The 12,388-nt window shown below is 42.0% G+C and overlaps 3 non-coding genes across 3 annotated transcripts; all 3 read right to left on the bottom strand.

Annotated features, from left to right (window-relative positions):
• Positions 1-668: 668 nt before the first annotated feature.
• trnaf-gaa (transfer RNA phenylalanine (anticodon GAA)) lies at positions 669-741 on the bottom strand. The gene has a single exon. It is a non-coding gene; the product is annotated as a tRNA-Phe (tRNA).
• A 4,542-nt stretch (positions 742-5,283) lies between these two features.
• Positions 5,284-5,356, bottom strand: trnaf-gaa (transfer RNA phenylalanine (anticodon GAA)). Its single transcript has one exon. It is a non-coding gene; the product is annotated as a tRNA-Phe (tRNA).
• Positions 5,357-6,262: 906 nt separating this feature from the next.
• trnap-agg (transfer RNA proline (anticodon AGG)) lies at positions 6,263-6,351 on the bottom strand. The gene is given in 2 exon segments: positions 6,263-6,298; positions 6,316-6,351. It is a non-coding gene; the product is annotated as a tRNA-Pro (tRNA).
• Between the last annotated feature and the right edge of the window lie 6,037 nt (positions 6,352-12,388).

Raw genomic sequence — 12,388 nt, forward strand, 5'->3', positions numbered from 1 at the left:
AAGCACAGCCAGCCTTTTTAGTACCTCCCTCTCTCAATTTGTACCATCTCCATTGACTCTACTCTCTTCACTTCGAATGATATTTTGTCAAATTCCACATCCTTAGTGATCACTGATACAAAGTACTCATTAAGTAGATTAACATTGCCCTGCACCTCTAAGCTTATACTATCCTTTTTGTCCCTCATAGGCCCGACTCAACCCCTTACTACCCACTTATCATTTACATGCTGCTCGAAGATTTTTGGGTTTCCTTTCATGTTGACTGTCAGTCTATTCTCATAGAAATAGAGAATAAGCAAATAGAGAAGATGTAAGTATTTCCCATCCTTGATGAGGTGGGATTTTTTATGTTGTGGGTGGTAATGTCTTGGCACACGAGTGTGGTGGAAGCAGAGACAATCAATGATTTGAAAAGGAAATTAGATGGATACTTGAAGGAAAGAAACTTGCAGGAGGAAAGGGATCGAGCTGGTGAGTGGAACTGACTAGATTGCTCCGGGGAGAGCCAGCATGGACGTGATAGGCCAAACGACCACCTTCTGTGCTGTAAATGACTCTGTGTTGTTTCTCAAATTCAATCCACTGGTGCTTGGTAAATAATTTCAAAGTAAATTGTGCAACCGGAAAATCAGAACCAAGGCAAGGGACGCATAAGGAAGCAAAATTGCTGAAACCCGGGATTGAACCAGGGACTTTTAGATTTTCAGTCTCACGCTCTCCCAACTGAGCTATTTCAGCCCTACAATGACAGTGGCTTGGTGTCTTTGTTTTGGAATAAAATACATACGTTCAAGTTTTCCAAAAAATTAAAGAACACAACATGTGAGTAATATTCCCCATTGCTTTCTCAGTACTGATGGATTGTGAAGCGGGAGACAGCCAGAAGTGCCACTGAGCCGCACAGACCCCGAGCTGAGAATGAAATGAGATCAAATTCAATCTTTCATAGTGAGATGCTGCTGAGAGGTAAGAGTCCTGAATCAAAGCGAGACTTGCTCATTTCAAACACTCCCTGTACTCTCTGCTCATGAAGCCTTACAAAAGGGAAAAACAGAATGGCACTCAAACTCACAACCCTGCCATTAAAAGTCTCATATTCGACTGACAGAACTGTCACTTCTACTCGGTCTCTTATTGGATGGATGCAACTCCAACGCAGGGATGGCATTCAAATCCTCACATGGGTCCACATGTCAGACTGAGTTCCATGTTGTAGACTCAAGCAAAGGAAATCTGCTCTCTTCCAAAACTATCAGCGAGTTGAAGCTGATTACAATCAACATCATCAGAGGTCAGAACTACCTGGTGAAAGAAGGCACCCTGAAGAAGGATCCACAATTATTCAAAGGCATCGACAAAGTGAAAAACAAGAAAATCGATGAGTCAATGCAAGCCAAACAACAGAAACACTGAAGAATTCCATTCCAGAAACCAGTCCTGTTGTTTTTGGAGACAGTTCACAATTGCAGCAACAACTTTATATTCCCACTTGGCTATCTGTCCATTTAGTTAATTGCAATTTTGTCGACAAGCTCTTTGAATCCAGTTGTCTGGTCCTCAAGCCAGCTCCGCATGGAAGTCAATTCCACCTTCTGCAAGGCTGAAACCAATCGATAACCTTAATCTAAAAATGCCACCAGACCAGGGCTCGTCCGGGACTTGAACCTGGGATTTCTCGCATGTTAATTAACCATACTCCCTAAGCGAAAAATCATACCCCTAGACCAACGAGCCACTGACAAGTCAAGCTTTATTAGCTGCTGTGGAATTTCACTGGAACCCCCCAGCCAATCATTCATTTTTTTTCAGATCAAAGCAACATCCTGCAAATGCGGAAATAAAAACAGAAAGTGCTGGAAATGTTCAGCAGCTCTGGCAGCATCTGTGCTGTGAGAAACACAGTTAACGTTTCAGGGCACTCACCTTTTGTTTCAGCCATCCTTTCAGACTGCTTCTGTCCATCCAATCTCACTTTCTATTCTATCCACATTCTAACCATTCACTACATTACTACATTTTTCATGAATTCCTCATTTCTTTTATTAATGACAATTTTGTATTTCTGGCCTTTGCTTCAGACACCACCACAAGTGGAATCATGTCTCCATCTGCCCAATCAAACCACTTCGCTGTTTCCTCACCTTGCAATGTTTCTTTAACCCTGACAGACTGTGGAGTTTCTGCTGCTTATTTGCAGTTCTTGCTTCCCGCCAGTAGATGTCACCTCACTCCAATACAGTGAAGTTTATCAATCTGAGTGAGACACAACAGGAAATAATTGTTCACATTATAGTGAACGTGTGGGATTTATAAATACTAGGAGTGGAGACGAGTTATTATTGCACTCTGCTATTACATCTTTTATAATGGACTCCAGCATTTCCCCCACGACTGATGTCAGCCAAACCGGTATATAATTCGCTGTTTTCTTTCTGCCTCTTTTTTTAAATAGTGGAGTTACATTAACTACCGTCCAATCCATTGGAACTGTTCCAGAGTCGATAGAATTTTGAAAAAAGACCAGAAATGCATCTGCTATTTCAAGGGCCACTTCCTTAAGTACTCTGGGATGTAGATTATCAGGCCCTGGGGATTTATCGGCCTTCAATCCCATCAATTTCCCAAACATTCCCTACGAATACTGATTTCATCCAGTTCCTCCTTCTCACTAGACCCTATGTTCCCCAACATTTCTGGGAGATAATTTGTATCCTCCTTTGTGAAGACAGATCCAAAGTATGTATTTAATTGGTCTGCCATTTCTTTGTTCCCCATTATAAATTCCCCCGTTTCTGACTGTAAGGGGCCCACATTTGTCTTCACTAATCTTTTTCTCTACACATATCTATAGAAGCTTTTACAGTCAGTTTTTATGTTCTCTGCTAGCTTACTCTCAAACTCTATTTCCCCCTTCTTAATCAATCCTTTTGTCCTCCTCTGCTAAATTCCAAACTGCTCACAATCTTCAGGTTTGCTGCTTGTTCTGGCCATTTTATATTTCTCCTCCTTGGATCTAATACTTTCCTTAATTTCTTTTGTAAGCCACAGTTGAGCCACCCTTCCTGTTTTACTTTTACACAGACAGGAATGAACAATTGTTGTAATTCATCCATGCGCTCTTTAAATGCTAGCCATTGCCTATCCACTGTCAACCCTTTAAGGAACGTTCCCCAATCTATCATCGCCAACTCCCGCCTCATACCTTCATAGTTTTCTTTGTTTAGATTCAGGACCCGAGTCTCGGAATCAACTCTCTCACTCTCCATCTTAATGAAGAATTTTATCATATTATGGGCGCACTTCCCCAAGGGACCCCACACAACAAGATTGTTAACTAATCCTTTCTCATTACACAATACCCAGTCCAGGATGGCCTGTTCTCTAGAGGTGTTATACACCTCTATCAATTCTCCACTCAATCTCCTTTGAGAAAGGCAGAATAATCCTAGCTTTTCCAACCGAACCTTGTAACTAAAATCCCCCTTCCCTGGATCCATTCTGGTAAATCGCCTCTGCGTCCTCTCAAGGACCCTCACATTCTTTCCAAAGTCTGCTGAGCAGAACTGGAAGCAACACTCCAATTGGGGCCTAACCAGAGTTTTATAATGGTTCAGCATAACTTCCCTACTTTTGTACTCAATGCCTCTATTTATGAAGCCCAAGATCCCATATGCTTTGCGAACCACTCTCGCAATATGACTTGCCTCCTTCAAAGATTGATGCACATGAACCCCAAGTCCCTCTATTCCAGTACACTCTTTAGAACTGTGCCATTAAGTATATATTGCCTCTCCCTATTCCTTATGCCAAAATACATCACCTCACACTTGTCACTATTAACTTCCATCTGCCACCTGTCTGCCCATTCTGCTAGCCTATCACTGTCCTGTTGCAGGCAGTTCATATCATCCTCACTGTTTGCCGCTCCTCCAGGTTTGGTGTCATCGGCATATTTTGAGATTCTACTCTGTATTCCAAGATCCAAGTCACTTATCTTGAGCAAAAAAAGCAGTGGTTCTAGCACTGACCCTTGGGGAACACCACTGTCGACTATCCTCCAGTCTGACAAAGAACCATTTAATAAGACTCGCTGTTTTCTGTCCTTAAACCAATTTTCTATCCAATTGGACACTGACCCTCCTATACCACGAACCTCAATTTTGTTAACCGCCCTTTTATGTGGTACCTTGTCAAACGCTTCCTTAAAATCCATATAAACAACATCCACTGCATTCCCTTCATCAACCTGCTCTGTTAGTTCATCAAAAAATGAAGTTAGATTAGTCAAGCATGAACTCCCATTTATAAATCCATGCTCACTCTCCTTAATTAACTCAAACCTCCCCAAGTGACTGTTGATTTTTTACCCTGATTATTCTTTCAAAACCTTACCCACCGCTGCTGTTAATCTAACTAGCCTGTAGTTACCCGGACTGTCCTTACACCCTTTCTTGAATAAGGGTGTCGCATTTGCCACTGTTTAATCCTCTGGCACCTCCCCCGTATCCAGGGAAGATTGGAAGATTATAGCAAGCCCTTCCGTTATCTGCATCCGCATTTCCTTTCGCAACCTGGGATGTGAGCCATCCGGACCAGGTGTTTTATCTTCCCTAAGCACAGCCAGCATTTTTAGTACCTCCCTCTCTCAATTTGTACCATCTCCATTGACTCTACTCTCTTCACTTCGACTGATATTTTGTCAAATTCCACATCCTTAGTGATCACTGATACAAAGTACTCATTAAGTAGATTAACATTGCCCTGCACCTCTAAGCTTATATTATCCTTTTTGTCCCTCATAGGCCCGACTCAACCTCTTACTACCCACTTATCATTTACATGCTGCTCGAAGATTTTTGGGTTTCCTTTCATGTTGACTGTCAGTCTATTCTCATAGAAATAGAGAATAAGCAAATAGAGAAGATGTAAGTATTTCCCATCCTTGATGAGGTGGGATTTTTTATGTTGTGGGTGGTAATGTCTTGGCACACGAGTGTGGTGGAAGCAGAGACAATCAATGATTTGAAAAGGAAATTAGATGGATACTTGAAGGAAAGAAACTTGCAGGAGGAAAGGGATCGAGCTGGTGAGTGGAACTGACTAGATTGCTCCGGGGAGAGCCAGCATGGACGTGATAGGCCAAACGACCACCTTCTGTGCTGTAAATGACTCTGTGTTGTTTCTCAAATTCAATCCACTGGTGCTTGGTAAATAATTTCAAAGTAAATTGTGCAACCGGAAAATCAGAACCAAGGCAAGGGACGCATAAGGAAGCAAAATTGCTGAAACCCGGGATTGAACCAGGGACTTTTAGATTTTCAGTCTCACGCTCTCCCAACTGAGCTATTTCAGCCCTACAATGACAGTGGCTTGGTGTCTTTGTTTTGGAATAAAATACATACGTTCAAGTTTTCCAAAAAATTAAAGAACACAACATGTGAGTAATATTCCCCATTGCTTTCTCAGTACTGATGGATTGTGAAGCGGGAGACAGCCAGAAGTGCCACTGAGCCGCACAGACCCCGAGCTGAGAATGAAATGAGATCAAATTCAATCTTTCATAGTGAGATGCTGCTGAGAGGTAAGAGTCCTGAATCAAAGCGAGACTTGCTCATTTCAAACACTCCCTGTACTCTCTGCTCATGAAGCCTTACAAAAGGGAAAAACAGAATGGCACTCAAACTCACAACCCTGCCATTAAAAGTCTCATATTCGACTGACAGAACTGTCACTTCTACTCGGTCTCTTATTGGATGGATGCAACTCCAACGCAGGGATGGCATTCAAATCCTCCCATGGGTCCACATGTCAGACTGAGTTCCATGTTGTAGACTCAAGCAAAGGAAATCTGCTCTCTTCCAAAACTATCAGCGAGTTGAAGCTGATTACAATCAACATCATCAGAGGTCAGAACGACCTGGTGAAAGAAGACACCCTCAAGAAGGATCCACAATTATTCAAAGGCATCGACAAAGTGAAAAACAAGAAAATCGATGAGTCAATGCAAGCCAAACAACAGAAACACTGAAGAATTCCATTCCAGAAACCAGTCCTGTTGTTTTTGGAGACAGTTCACTATTGCAGCAACAACTTCGTATTCCCACTTGGCTATCTGTCCATTTAGTTAATTGCAATTTTGTCGACAAGCTCTTTGAATCCAGTTGTCTGGTCCTCAAGCCAGCTCCGCATGGAAGTCAATTCCACCTTCTGCAAGGCTGAAACCAATAGATAACCTTAATCTAAAAATGCCACCAGACCAGGGCTCGTCCGGGACTTGAACCCGGGATCTCTCGCATGTTAATTAACCATACTCCCTAAGCGAAAATCATACCCCTAGACCAACGAGCCACTGACAAGTCAAGCTTTATTAGCTGCTGTGGAATTTCACTGGAACCCCCCAGCCAATCATTCATTTTTTTTCAGATCAAAGCAACATCCTGCAAATGCGGAAATAAAAACAGAAAGTGCTGGAAATGTTCAGCAGCTCTGGCAGCATCTGTGCTGTGAGAAACACAGTTAACATTTCAGGGCACTCACCTTTTGTTTCAGCCATCCTTTCAGACTGCTTCTGTCCATCCAATCTCACTTTCTATTCTATCCACATTCTAACCATTCACTACGTTACTACATTTTTCATGAATTCCTCATTTCTTTTATTAATGACAATTTTGTATTTCTGGCCTTTGCTTCAGACACCACCACAAGTGGAATCATGTCTCCATCTGCCCAATCAAACCACTTCGCTGTTTCCTCACCTTGCAATGTTTCTTTAACCCTGACAGACTGTGGAGTTTCTGCTGCTTATTTGCAGTTCTTGCTTCCCGCCAGTAGATGTCACCTCACTCCAATACAGTGAAGTTTATCAATCTGAGTGAGACACAACAGGAAATAATTGTTCACATTATAGTGAACGTGTGGGATTTATAAATACTAGGAGTGGAGACGAGTTATTATTGCACTCTGCTATTACATCTTTTATAATGGACTCCAGCATTTCCCCCACGACTGATGTCAGCCAAACCGGTATATAATTCGCTGTTTTCTTTCTGCCTCTTTTTTTAAATAGTGGAGTTACATTAACTACCGTCCAATCCATTGGAACTGTTCCAGAGTCGATAGAATTTTGAAAAAAGACCAGAAATGCATCTGCTATTTCAAGGGCCACTTCCTTAAGTACTCTGGGATGTAGATTATCAGGCCCTGGGGATTTTTCGGCCTTCAATCCCATCAATTTCCCAAACATTCCCTACTAATACTGATTTCATACAGTTCCTCCTTCTCACTAGACCCTATGTTCCCCAACATTTCTGGGAGATAATTTGTATCCTCCTTTGTGAAGACAGATCCAAAGTATGTATTTAATTGGTCTGCCATTTCTTTGTTCCCCATTATAAATTCCCCCGTTTCTGGCTGTAAGGGGCCCACATTTGTCTTCACTAATCTTTTTCTCTACACATATCTATAGAAGCTTTTACAGTCAGTTGTTATGTTCTCTGCTAGCTTACTCTCATACTCTATTTCCCCCTTCTTAATCAATCCTTTTGTCCTCCTCTGCTAAATTCCAAACTCCTCACAATCTTCGGGTTTGCTGCTTGTTCTGGCCATTTTATATTTCTCCTCCTTGGATCTAATACTTTCCTTAATTTCTTTTGTAACCACAGTTGAGCCACCCTTCCTGTTTTACTTTTGCACAGACAGGAATGAACAATTGTTGTAATTCATCCATGCGCTCTTTAAATGCTAGCCATTGCCTATCCACTGTCAACCCTTTCAGTAACGTTCCCCAATCTATCATCGCCAACTCCCGCCTCATACCTTCATAGTTTTCTTTGTTTAGATTCAGGACCCGAGTCTCGGAATCAACTCTCTCACTCTCCATCTTAATGAAGAATTTTATCATATTATGGACGCACTTCCCCAAGGGACCCCACACAACAAGGTTGTTAACTAATCCTTTCTCATTACACAATACCCAGTCCAGGATGGCCTGTTCTCTAGAGGTGTTATACACCTCTATCAATTCTCCACTCAATCTCCTTTGAGAAAGGCAGAATAATCCTAGCTTTTCCAACCGAACCTTGTAACTAAAATCCCCCATCCCTGGATCCATTCTGGTAAATCGCCTCTGCGTCCTCTCAAGGACCCTCACATTCTTTCCAAAGTCTGCTGAGCAGAACTGGAAGCAACACTCCAATTGGGGCCTAACCAGAGTTTTATAATGGTTCAGCATAACTTCCCTGCTTTTGTACTCAATGCCTCTATTTATGAAGCCCAAGATCCCATATGCTTTGCGAACCACTCTCGCAATATGACTTGCCTCCTTCAAAGATTGATGCACATGAACCCCAAGTCCCTCTATTCCAGTACACTCTTTAGAACTGTGCCATTAAGTATATATTGCCTCTCCCTATTCCTTATGCCAAAATACATCACCTCACACATGTCACTATTAAATTCCATCTGCCACCTGTCTGCCCATTCTGCTAGCCTATCACTGTCCTGTTGCAGGCAGTTCATATCATCCTCACTGTTTGCCGCTCCTCCAGGTTTGGTGTCATCGGCATATTTTGAGATCCTACTCTGTATTCCAAGATCCAAGTCACTTACCTTGAGCAAACAAAGCAGTGGTTCTAGCACTGACCCTTGGGGAACACCACTGTCGACTATCCTCCAGTCTGACAAAGAACCATTTAATAAGACTCGCTGTTTTCTGTCCTTAAACCAATTTTCTATCCAATTGGACACTGACCCTCCTATACCACGAACCTCAATTTTGTTAACCGTCCTTTTATGTGGTACCTTGTCAAACGCTTCCTTAAAATCCATATAAACAACATCCACTGCATTCCCTTCATCAACCTGCTCTGTTAGTTCATCAAAAAATGCAGTTAGATTAGTCAAGCATGAACTCCCATTTATAAATCCATGCTCACTCTCCTTAATTTACTCGAACCTCTCCAAGTGACTGTTGATTTTTTACCCTGATTATTCTTTCTAAAACCTTACCCACCACTGCTGTTAATCTAACTAGCCTGTAGTTACCCGGACTGTCCTCACACCCTTTCTTGAATAAGGGTGTCGCATTTGCCACTGTTTAATCCTCTGGCACCTCCCCCGTATCCAGGGAAGATTGGAAGATCATAGTAAGCCCTTCCGTTATCTGCATCCGCATTTCCTTTCGCAACCTGAGATGTGAGCCATCCGGACCAGGTGATTTATCTTCCCTAAGCACAGCCAGCCTTTTTAGTACCTCCCTCTCTCAATTTGTACCCTCTCCATTGACTCTACTCTCTTCACTTCGACTGATATTTTGTCAAATTCCACTTCCTTCGTGATCACTGATACAAAGTACTCATTAAGTAGATTAACATTGCCCTGCACCTCTAAGCTTATATTATCCTTTTTGTCCCTCATAGACCCGACTCAACCTCTTACTACCCACTTATCATTTACATGCTGCTCGAAGATTTTTGGGTTTCCTTTCATGTTGAATGTCAGTCTATTCTCATAGAAATAGAGAATAAGCAAATATAGAAGATGTAAGTATTTCCATCCTTGATGAGGTGGAATTTTTTATGTTGTGGGTGGTAATGTCTTGGCCTACGAGTGTGGTGGAAGCAGAGACAATCAATGATTTGAAAAGGAAATTAGATGGATAATTGAAGGAAAGAAACTTGCAGGAGGAAAGGGATCGAGCTGGTGAGTGGAACTGACTAGATTGCTCCGGGAAGTGCCAGCATGGACGTGATAGGCCAAACGACCACCTTCTGTGCTGTAAATGACTCTGTGTTGTTTCTCAAATTCAATCCACTGGTGCTTGGTAAATAATTTCAAAGGAAATTGTGCAACTGGAATATCAGATCCAAGGCAAGGGACGCATAAGGAAGCAAGATTGCTGAAACCCGGGTCCTTTACATCTTCAGTCTAACGCTCTCCCAACTGAGCTATTTCAGCCCTACATTAACAATGACTTGGTGTCCTTGTTTTGGAAGAAAATACATACATTCAAGTTTTCCAAAAAATTAAAGAACACAACATGTGAGTAATTTTCCCCATTGCTTTCTCAGTACTGTTGGATTGTGAAGCGGGAGACAGCCAGAAGTGCCACTGAGCCGCACAGACCCCGAGCTGAGAATGAAATGAGATCAAATTCAATCTTTCATAGTGAGATGCGGCTGAGAGGTAAGAGTCCTGAATCAAAGCGAGACTTGCTCATTTCAAACACTCCCTGTACTCTCTGCTCATGAAGCCTTACAAAAGGGAAAAACAGAATGGCACTCAAACTCACAACCCTGCCATTAAAAGTCTCATATTCGACTGACAGAACTGTCACTTCTACTCGGTCTCTTATTGGATGGATGCAACTCCAACGCAGGGGTGGCATTCAAATCCTCCCATGGGTCCACATGTCAGACTGAGTTCCATGTTGTAGACTCAAGCAAAGGAAATCTGCTCACTTCCAAAACTATCAGCGAATTGAAGCTGATTACAATCAACATCATCAGAGGTCAGAACTACCTGGTGAAAGAAGACACTCTGAAGAAGGATCCACAATTATTCAAAGGCATCGACAAAGTGAAAAACAAGAAAATCGATGAGTCAATGCAAGCCAAACAACAGAAACACTGAAGAATTCCATTCCATTCCATTCCAGAACCCAGTCCTGTTGTTTTTGGAGTCAGGTCTCAATTACTGCGACAACTTTATATTCTCACTTGGCTATCTGTACATTTTGTAAATTTCAATTTTGTCGACAAGCTCTTTGAATCCAGTTCTCTGGTCCTGAAGCCAGCTCCGTAAGGCTGACAGCAATCAGTAACATTAAACTAAAAATGCCAAGAGCTCATTGGTGATTTGAACCTAGGATCGCTCACACTTTCATTAATCACACTCCTTAAACAAGAATCACACCCGTTGACCAAGGAGCCACTGACAGCAAGGTGTTGTATTAGCTCCTGTGGAATTTCACGGGCACCCACAGTGGATCATCCAACCCATAATCCTGAGATTAAAAGTGTCCTGTTCCACTAACTGAACTGTCACTTCTACTCTGTCTCTTATTGGACGGATGCAGTTGTCAGCTCCTCCCCAGGGTTGGCAGTTTTTTCTCTGTGAACCAGCTTCCTCTCAATTCCCAAATTTATCAGTAAATCCACTGACAAAATCTCCAAAGTGTTATTTATTCCTCTCACTCCTCGACAATAAAATTTCGATCTCTTTGCTCTTTTTACCTTCCAAACATTGATATCCATTTTGCTCAGCATTTATTTCTCTCTCCTTTTTATTTAGTTCATGCATTTTCTTAGAAACATTTCATTTCAATTATTTCTGGGGCAAGAAATGAACAGAAGAGATTTGCTGCAATGATACCAGGGGTGAAGGATTTCAGTTCTGTGGAGAGATTGGAGAAGCTGAGGTTGTTCTTCTTGGAGCAGAGAACGTTCAGAAGAGATTTGTCCAAGGTGTTCAAAATCATGATGGTTCTCAACACTTTAAATCAGGAGAAACTGTTTCCTGTGGCAAAAGGGCCAGTAAGCAGAGGACACAGATATCAGGTGATTGGCAAAAGAACTAGAGGTGACATGAAGAACCATTTGTTACACAGTAATGTGTTGTGATCTGGAATGCACTGCCTGATTGGGAGATGAAAGCAGATTCAATCGTAACTTTCAAAAGGGATATGGATAGATGCTGGAAGGGAAAATGTACAGGATTACAGGAAAAAGCCACGCAGCAGGACTAATTGTAATTTGTCTCTACCAAAGAGACAACACTGGCATGATGGACCAAATGGTCTCTTTGTTCGTCATTCTGTGATTCCATAGACATCATGTTACTAGAATTCCCTCTGACCTGGAAGAGAATCAAACCGAGATTCGAGGTATTGTAAACACCACCCATGCCATGTTGTTTATTCTCTGTTTTTCACATTGGCTGCCCCTCGTTCTTTATGTGTTTCCAGCCTGGTCTGCTCCTCTGACCTTCATTCCTGACACTCTATCGACCGTGGCTGACTCATTGTTTGCAATGTTGTGTAATGGTGACTTCACCTTTAAGAAACTGTACCTTTAAGAGACCAAGCCACTGATGCAACAGATGACATCATCATACATATATAAGGAGACACCATTTTGAGAGACACATTCGAACATGGCTTGGAGAGAGCACACACACACCAATGAGAAAAAGACCTGGGACCTGTGATCATGCCATGTAGATAAGAAAGACAATAAATACTGTTTGGATTGAATCTGAATATAAAGCCTGGGGTCATCATTTAATGTAGACGTAAGAACACAGCACAACACTATATTTTTCTGACATTGAGGATTAAAAAGAAGTAATCACACAGACAACCAGGGACATACAGAAGACTTACATTGAC

The sequence above is a fragment of the Heterodontus francisci genome, unplaced genomic scaffold (assembly GCF_036365525.1).
Source record: "Heterodontus francisci isolate sHetFra1 unplaced genomic scaffold, sHetFra1.hap1 HAP1_SCAFFOLD_51_2, whole genome shotgun sequence".
Taxonomy (NCBI): Eukaryota; Metazoa; Chordata; class Chondrichthyes; order Heterodontiformes; family Heterodontidae; genus Heterodontus; species Heterodontus francisci.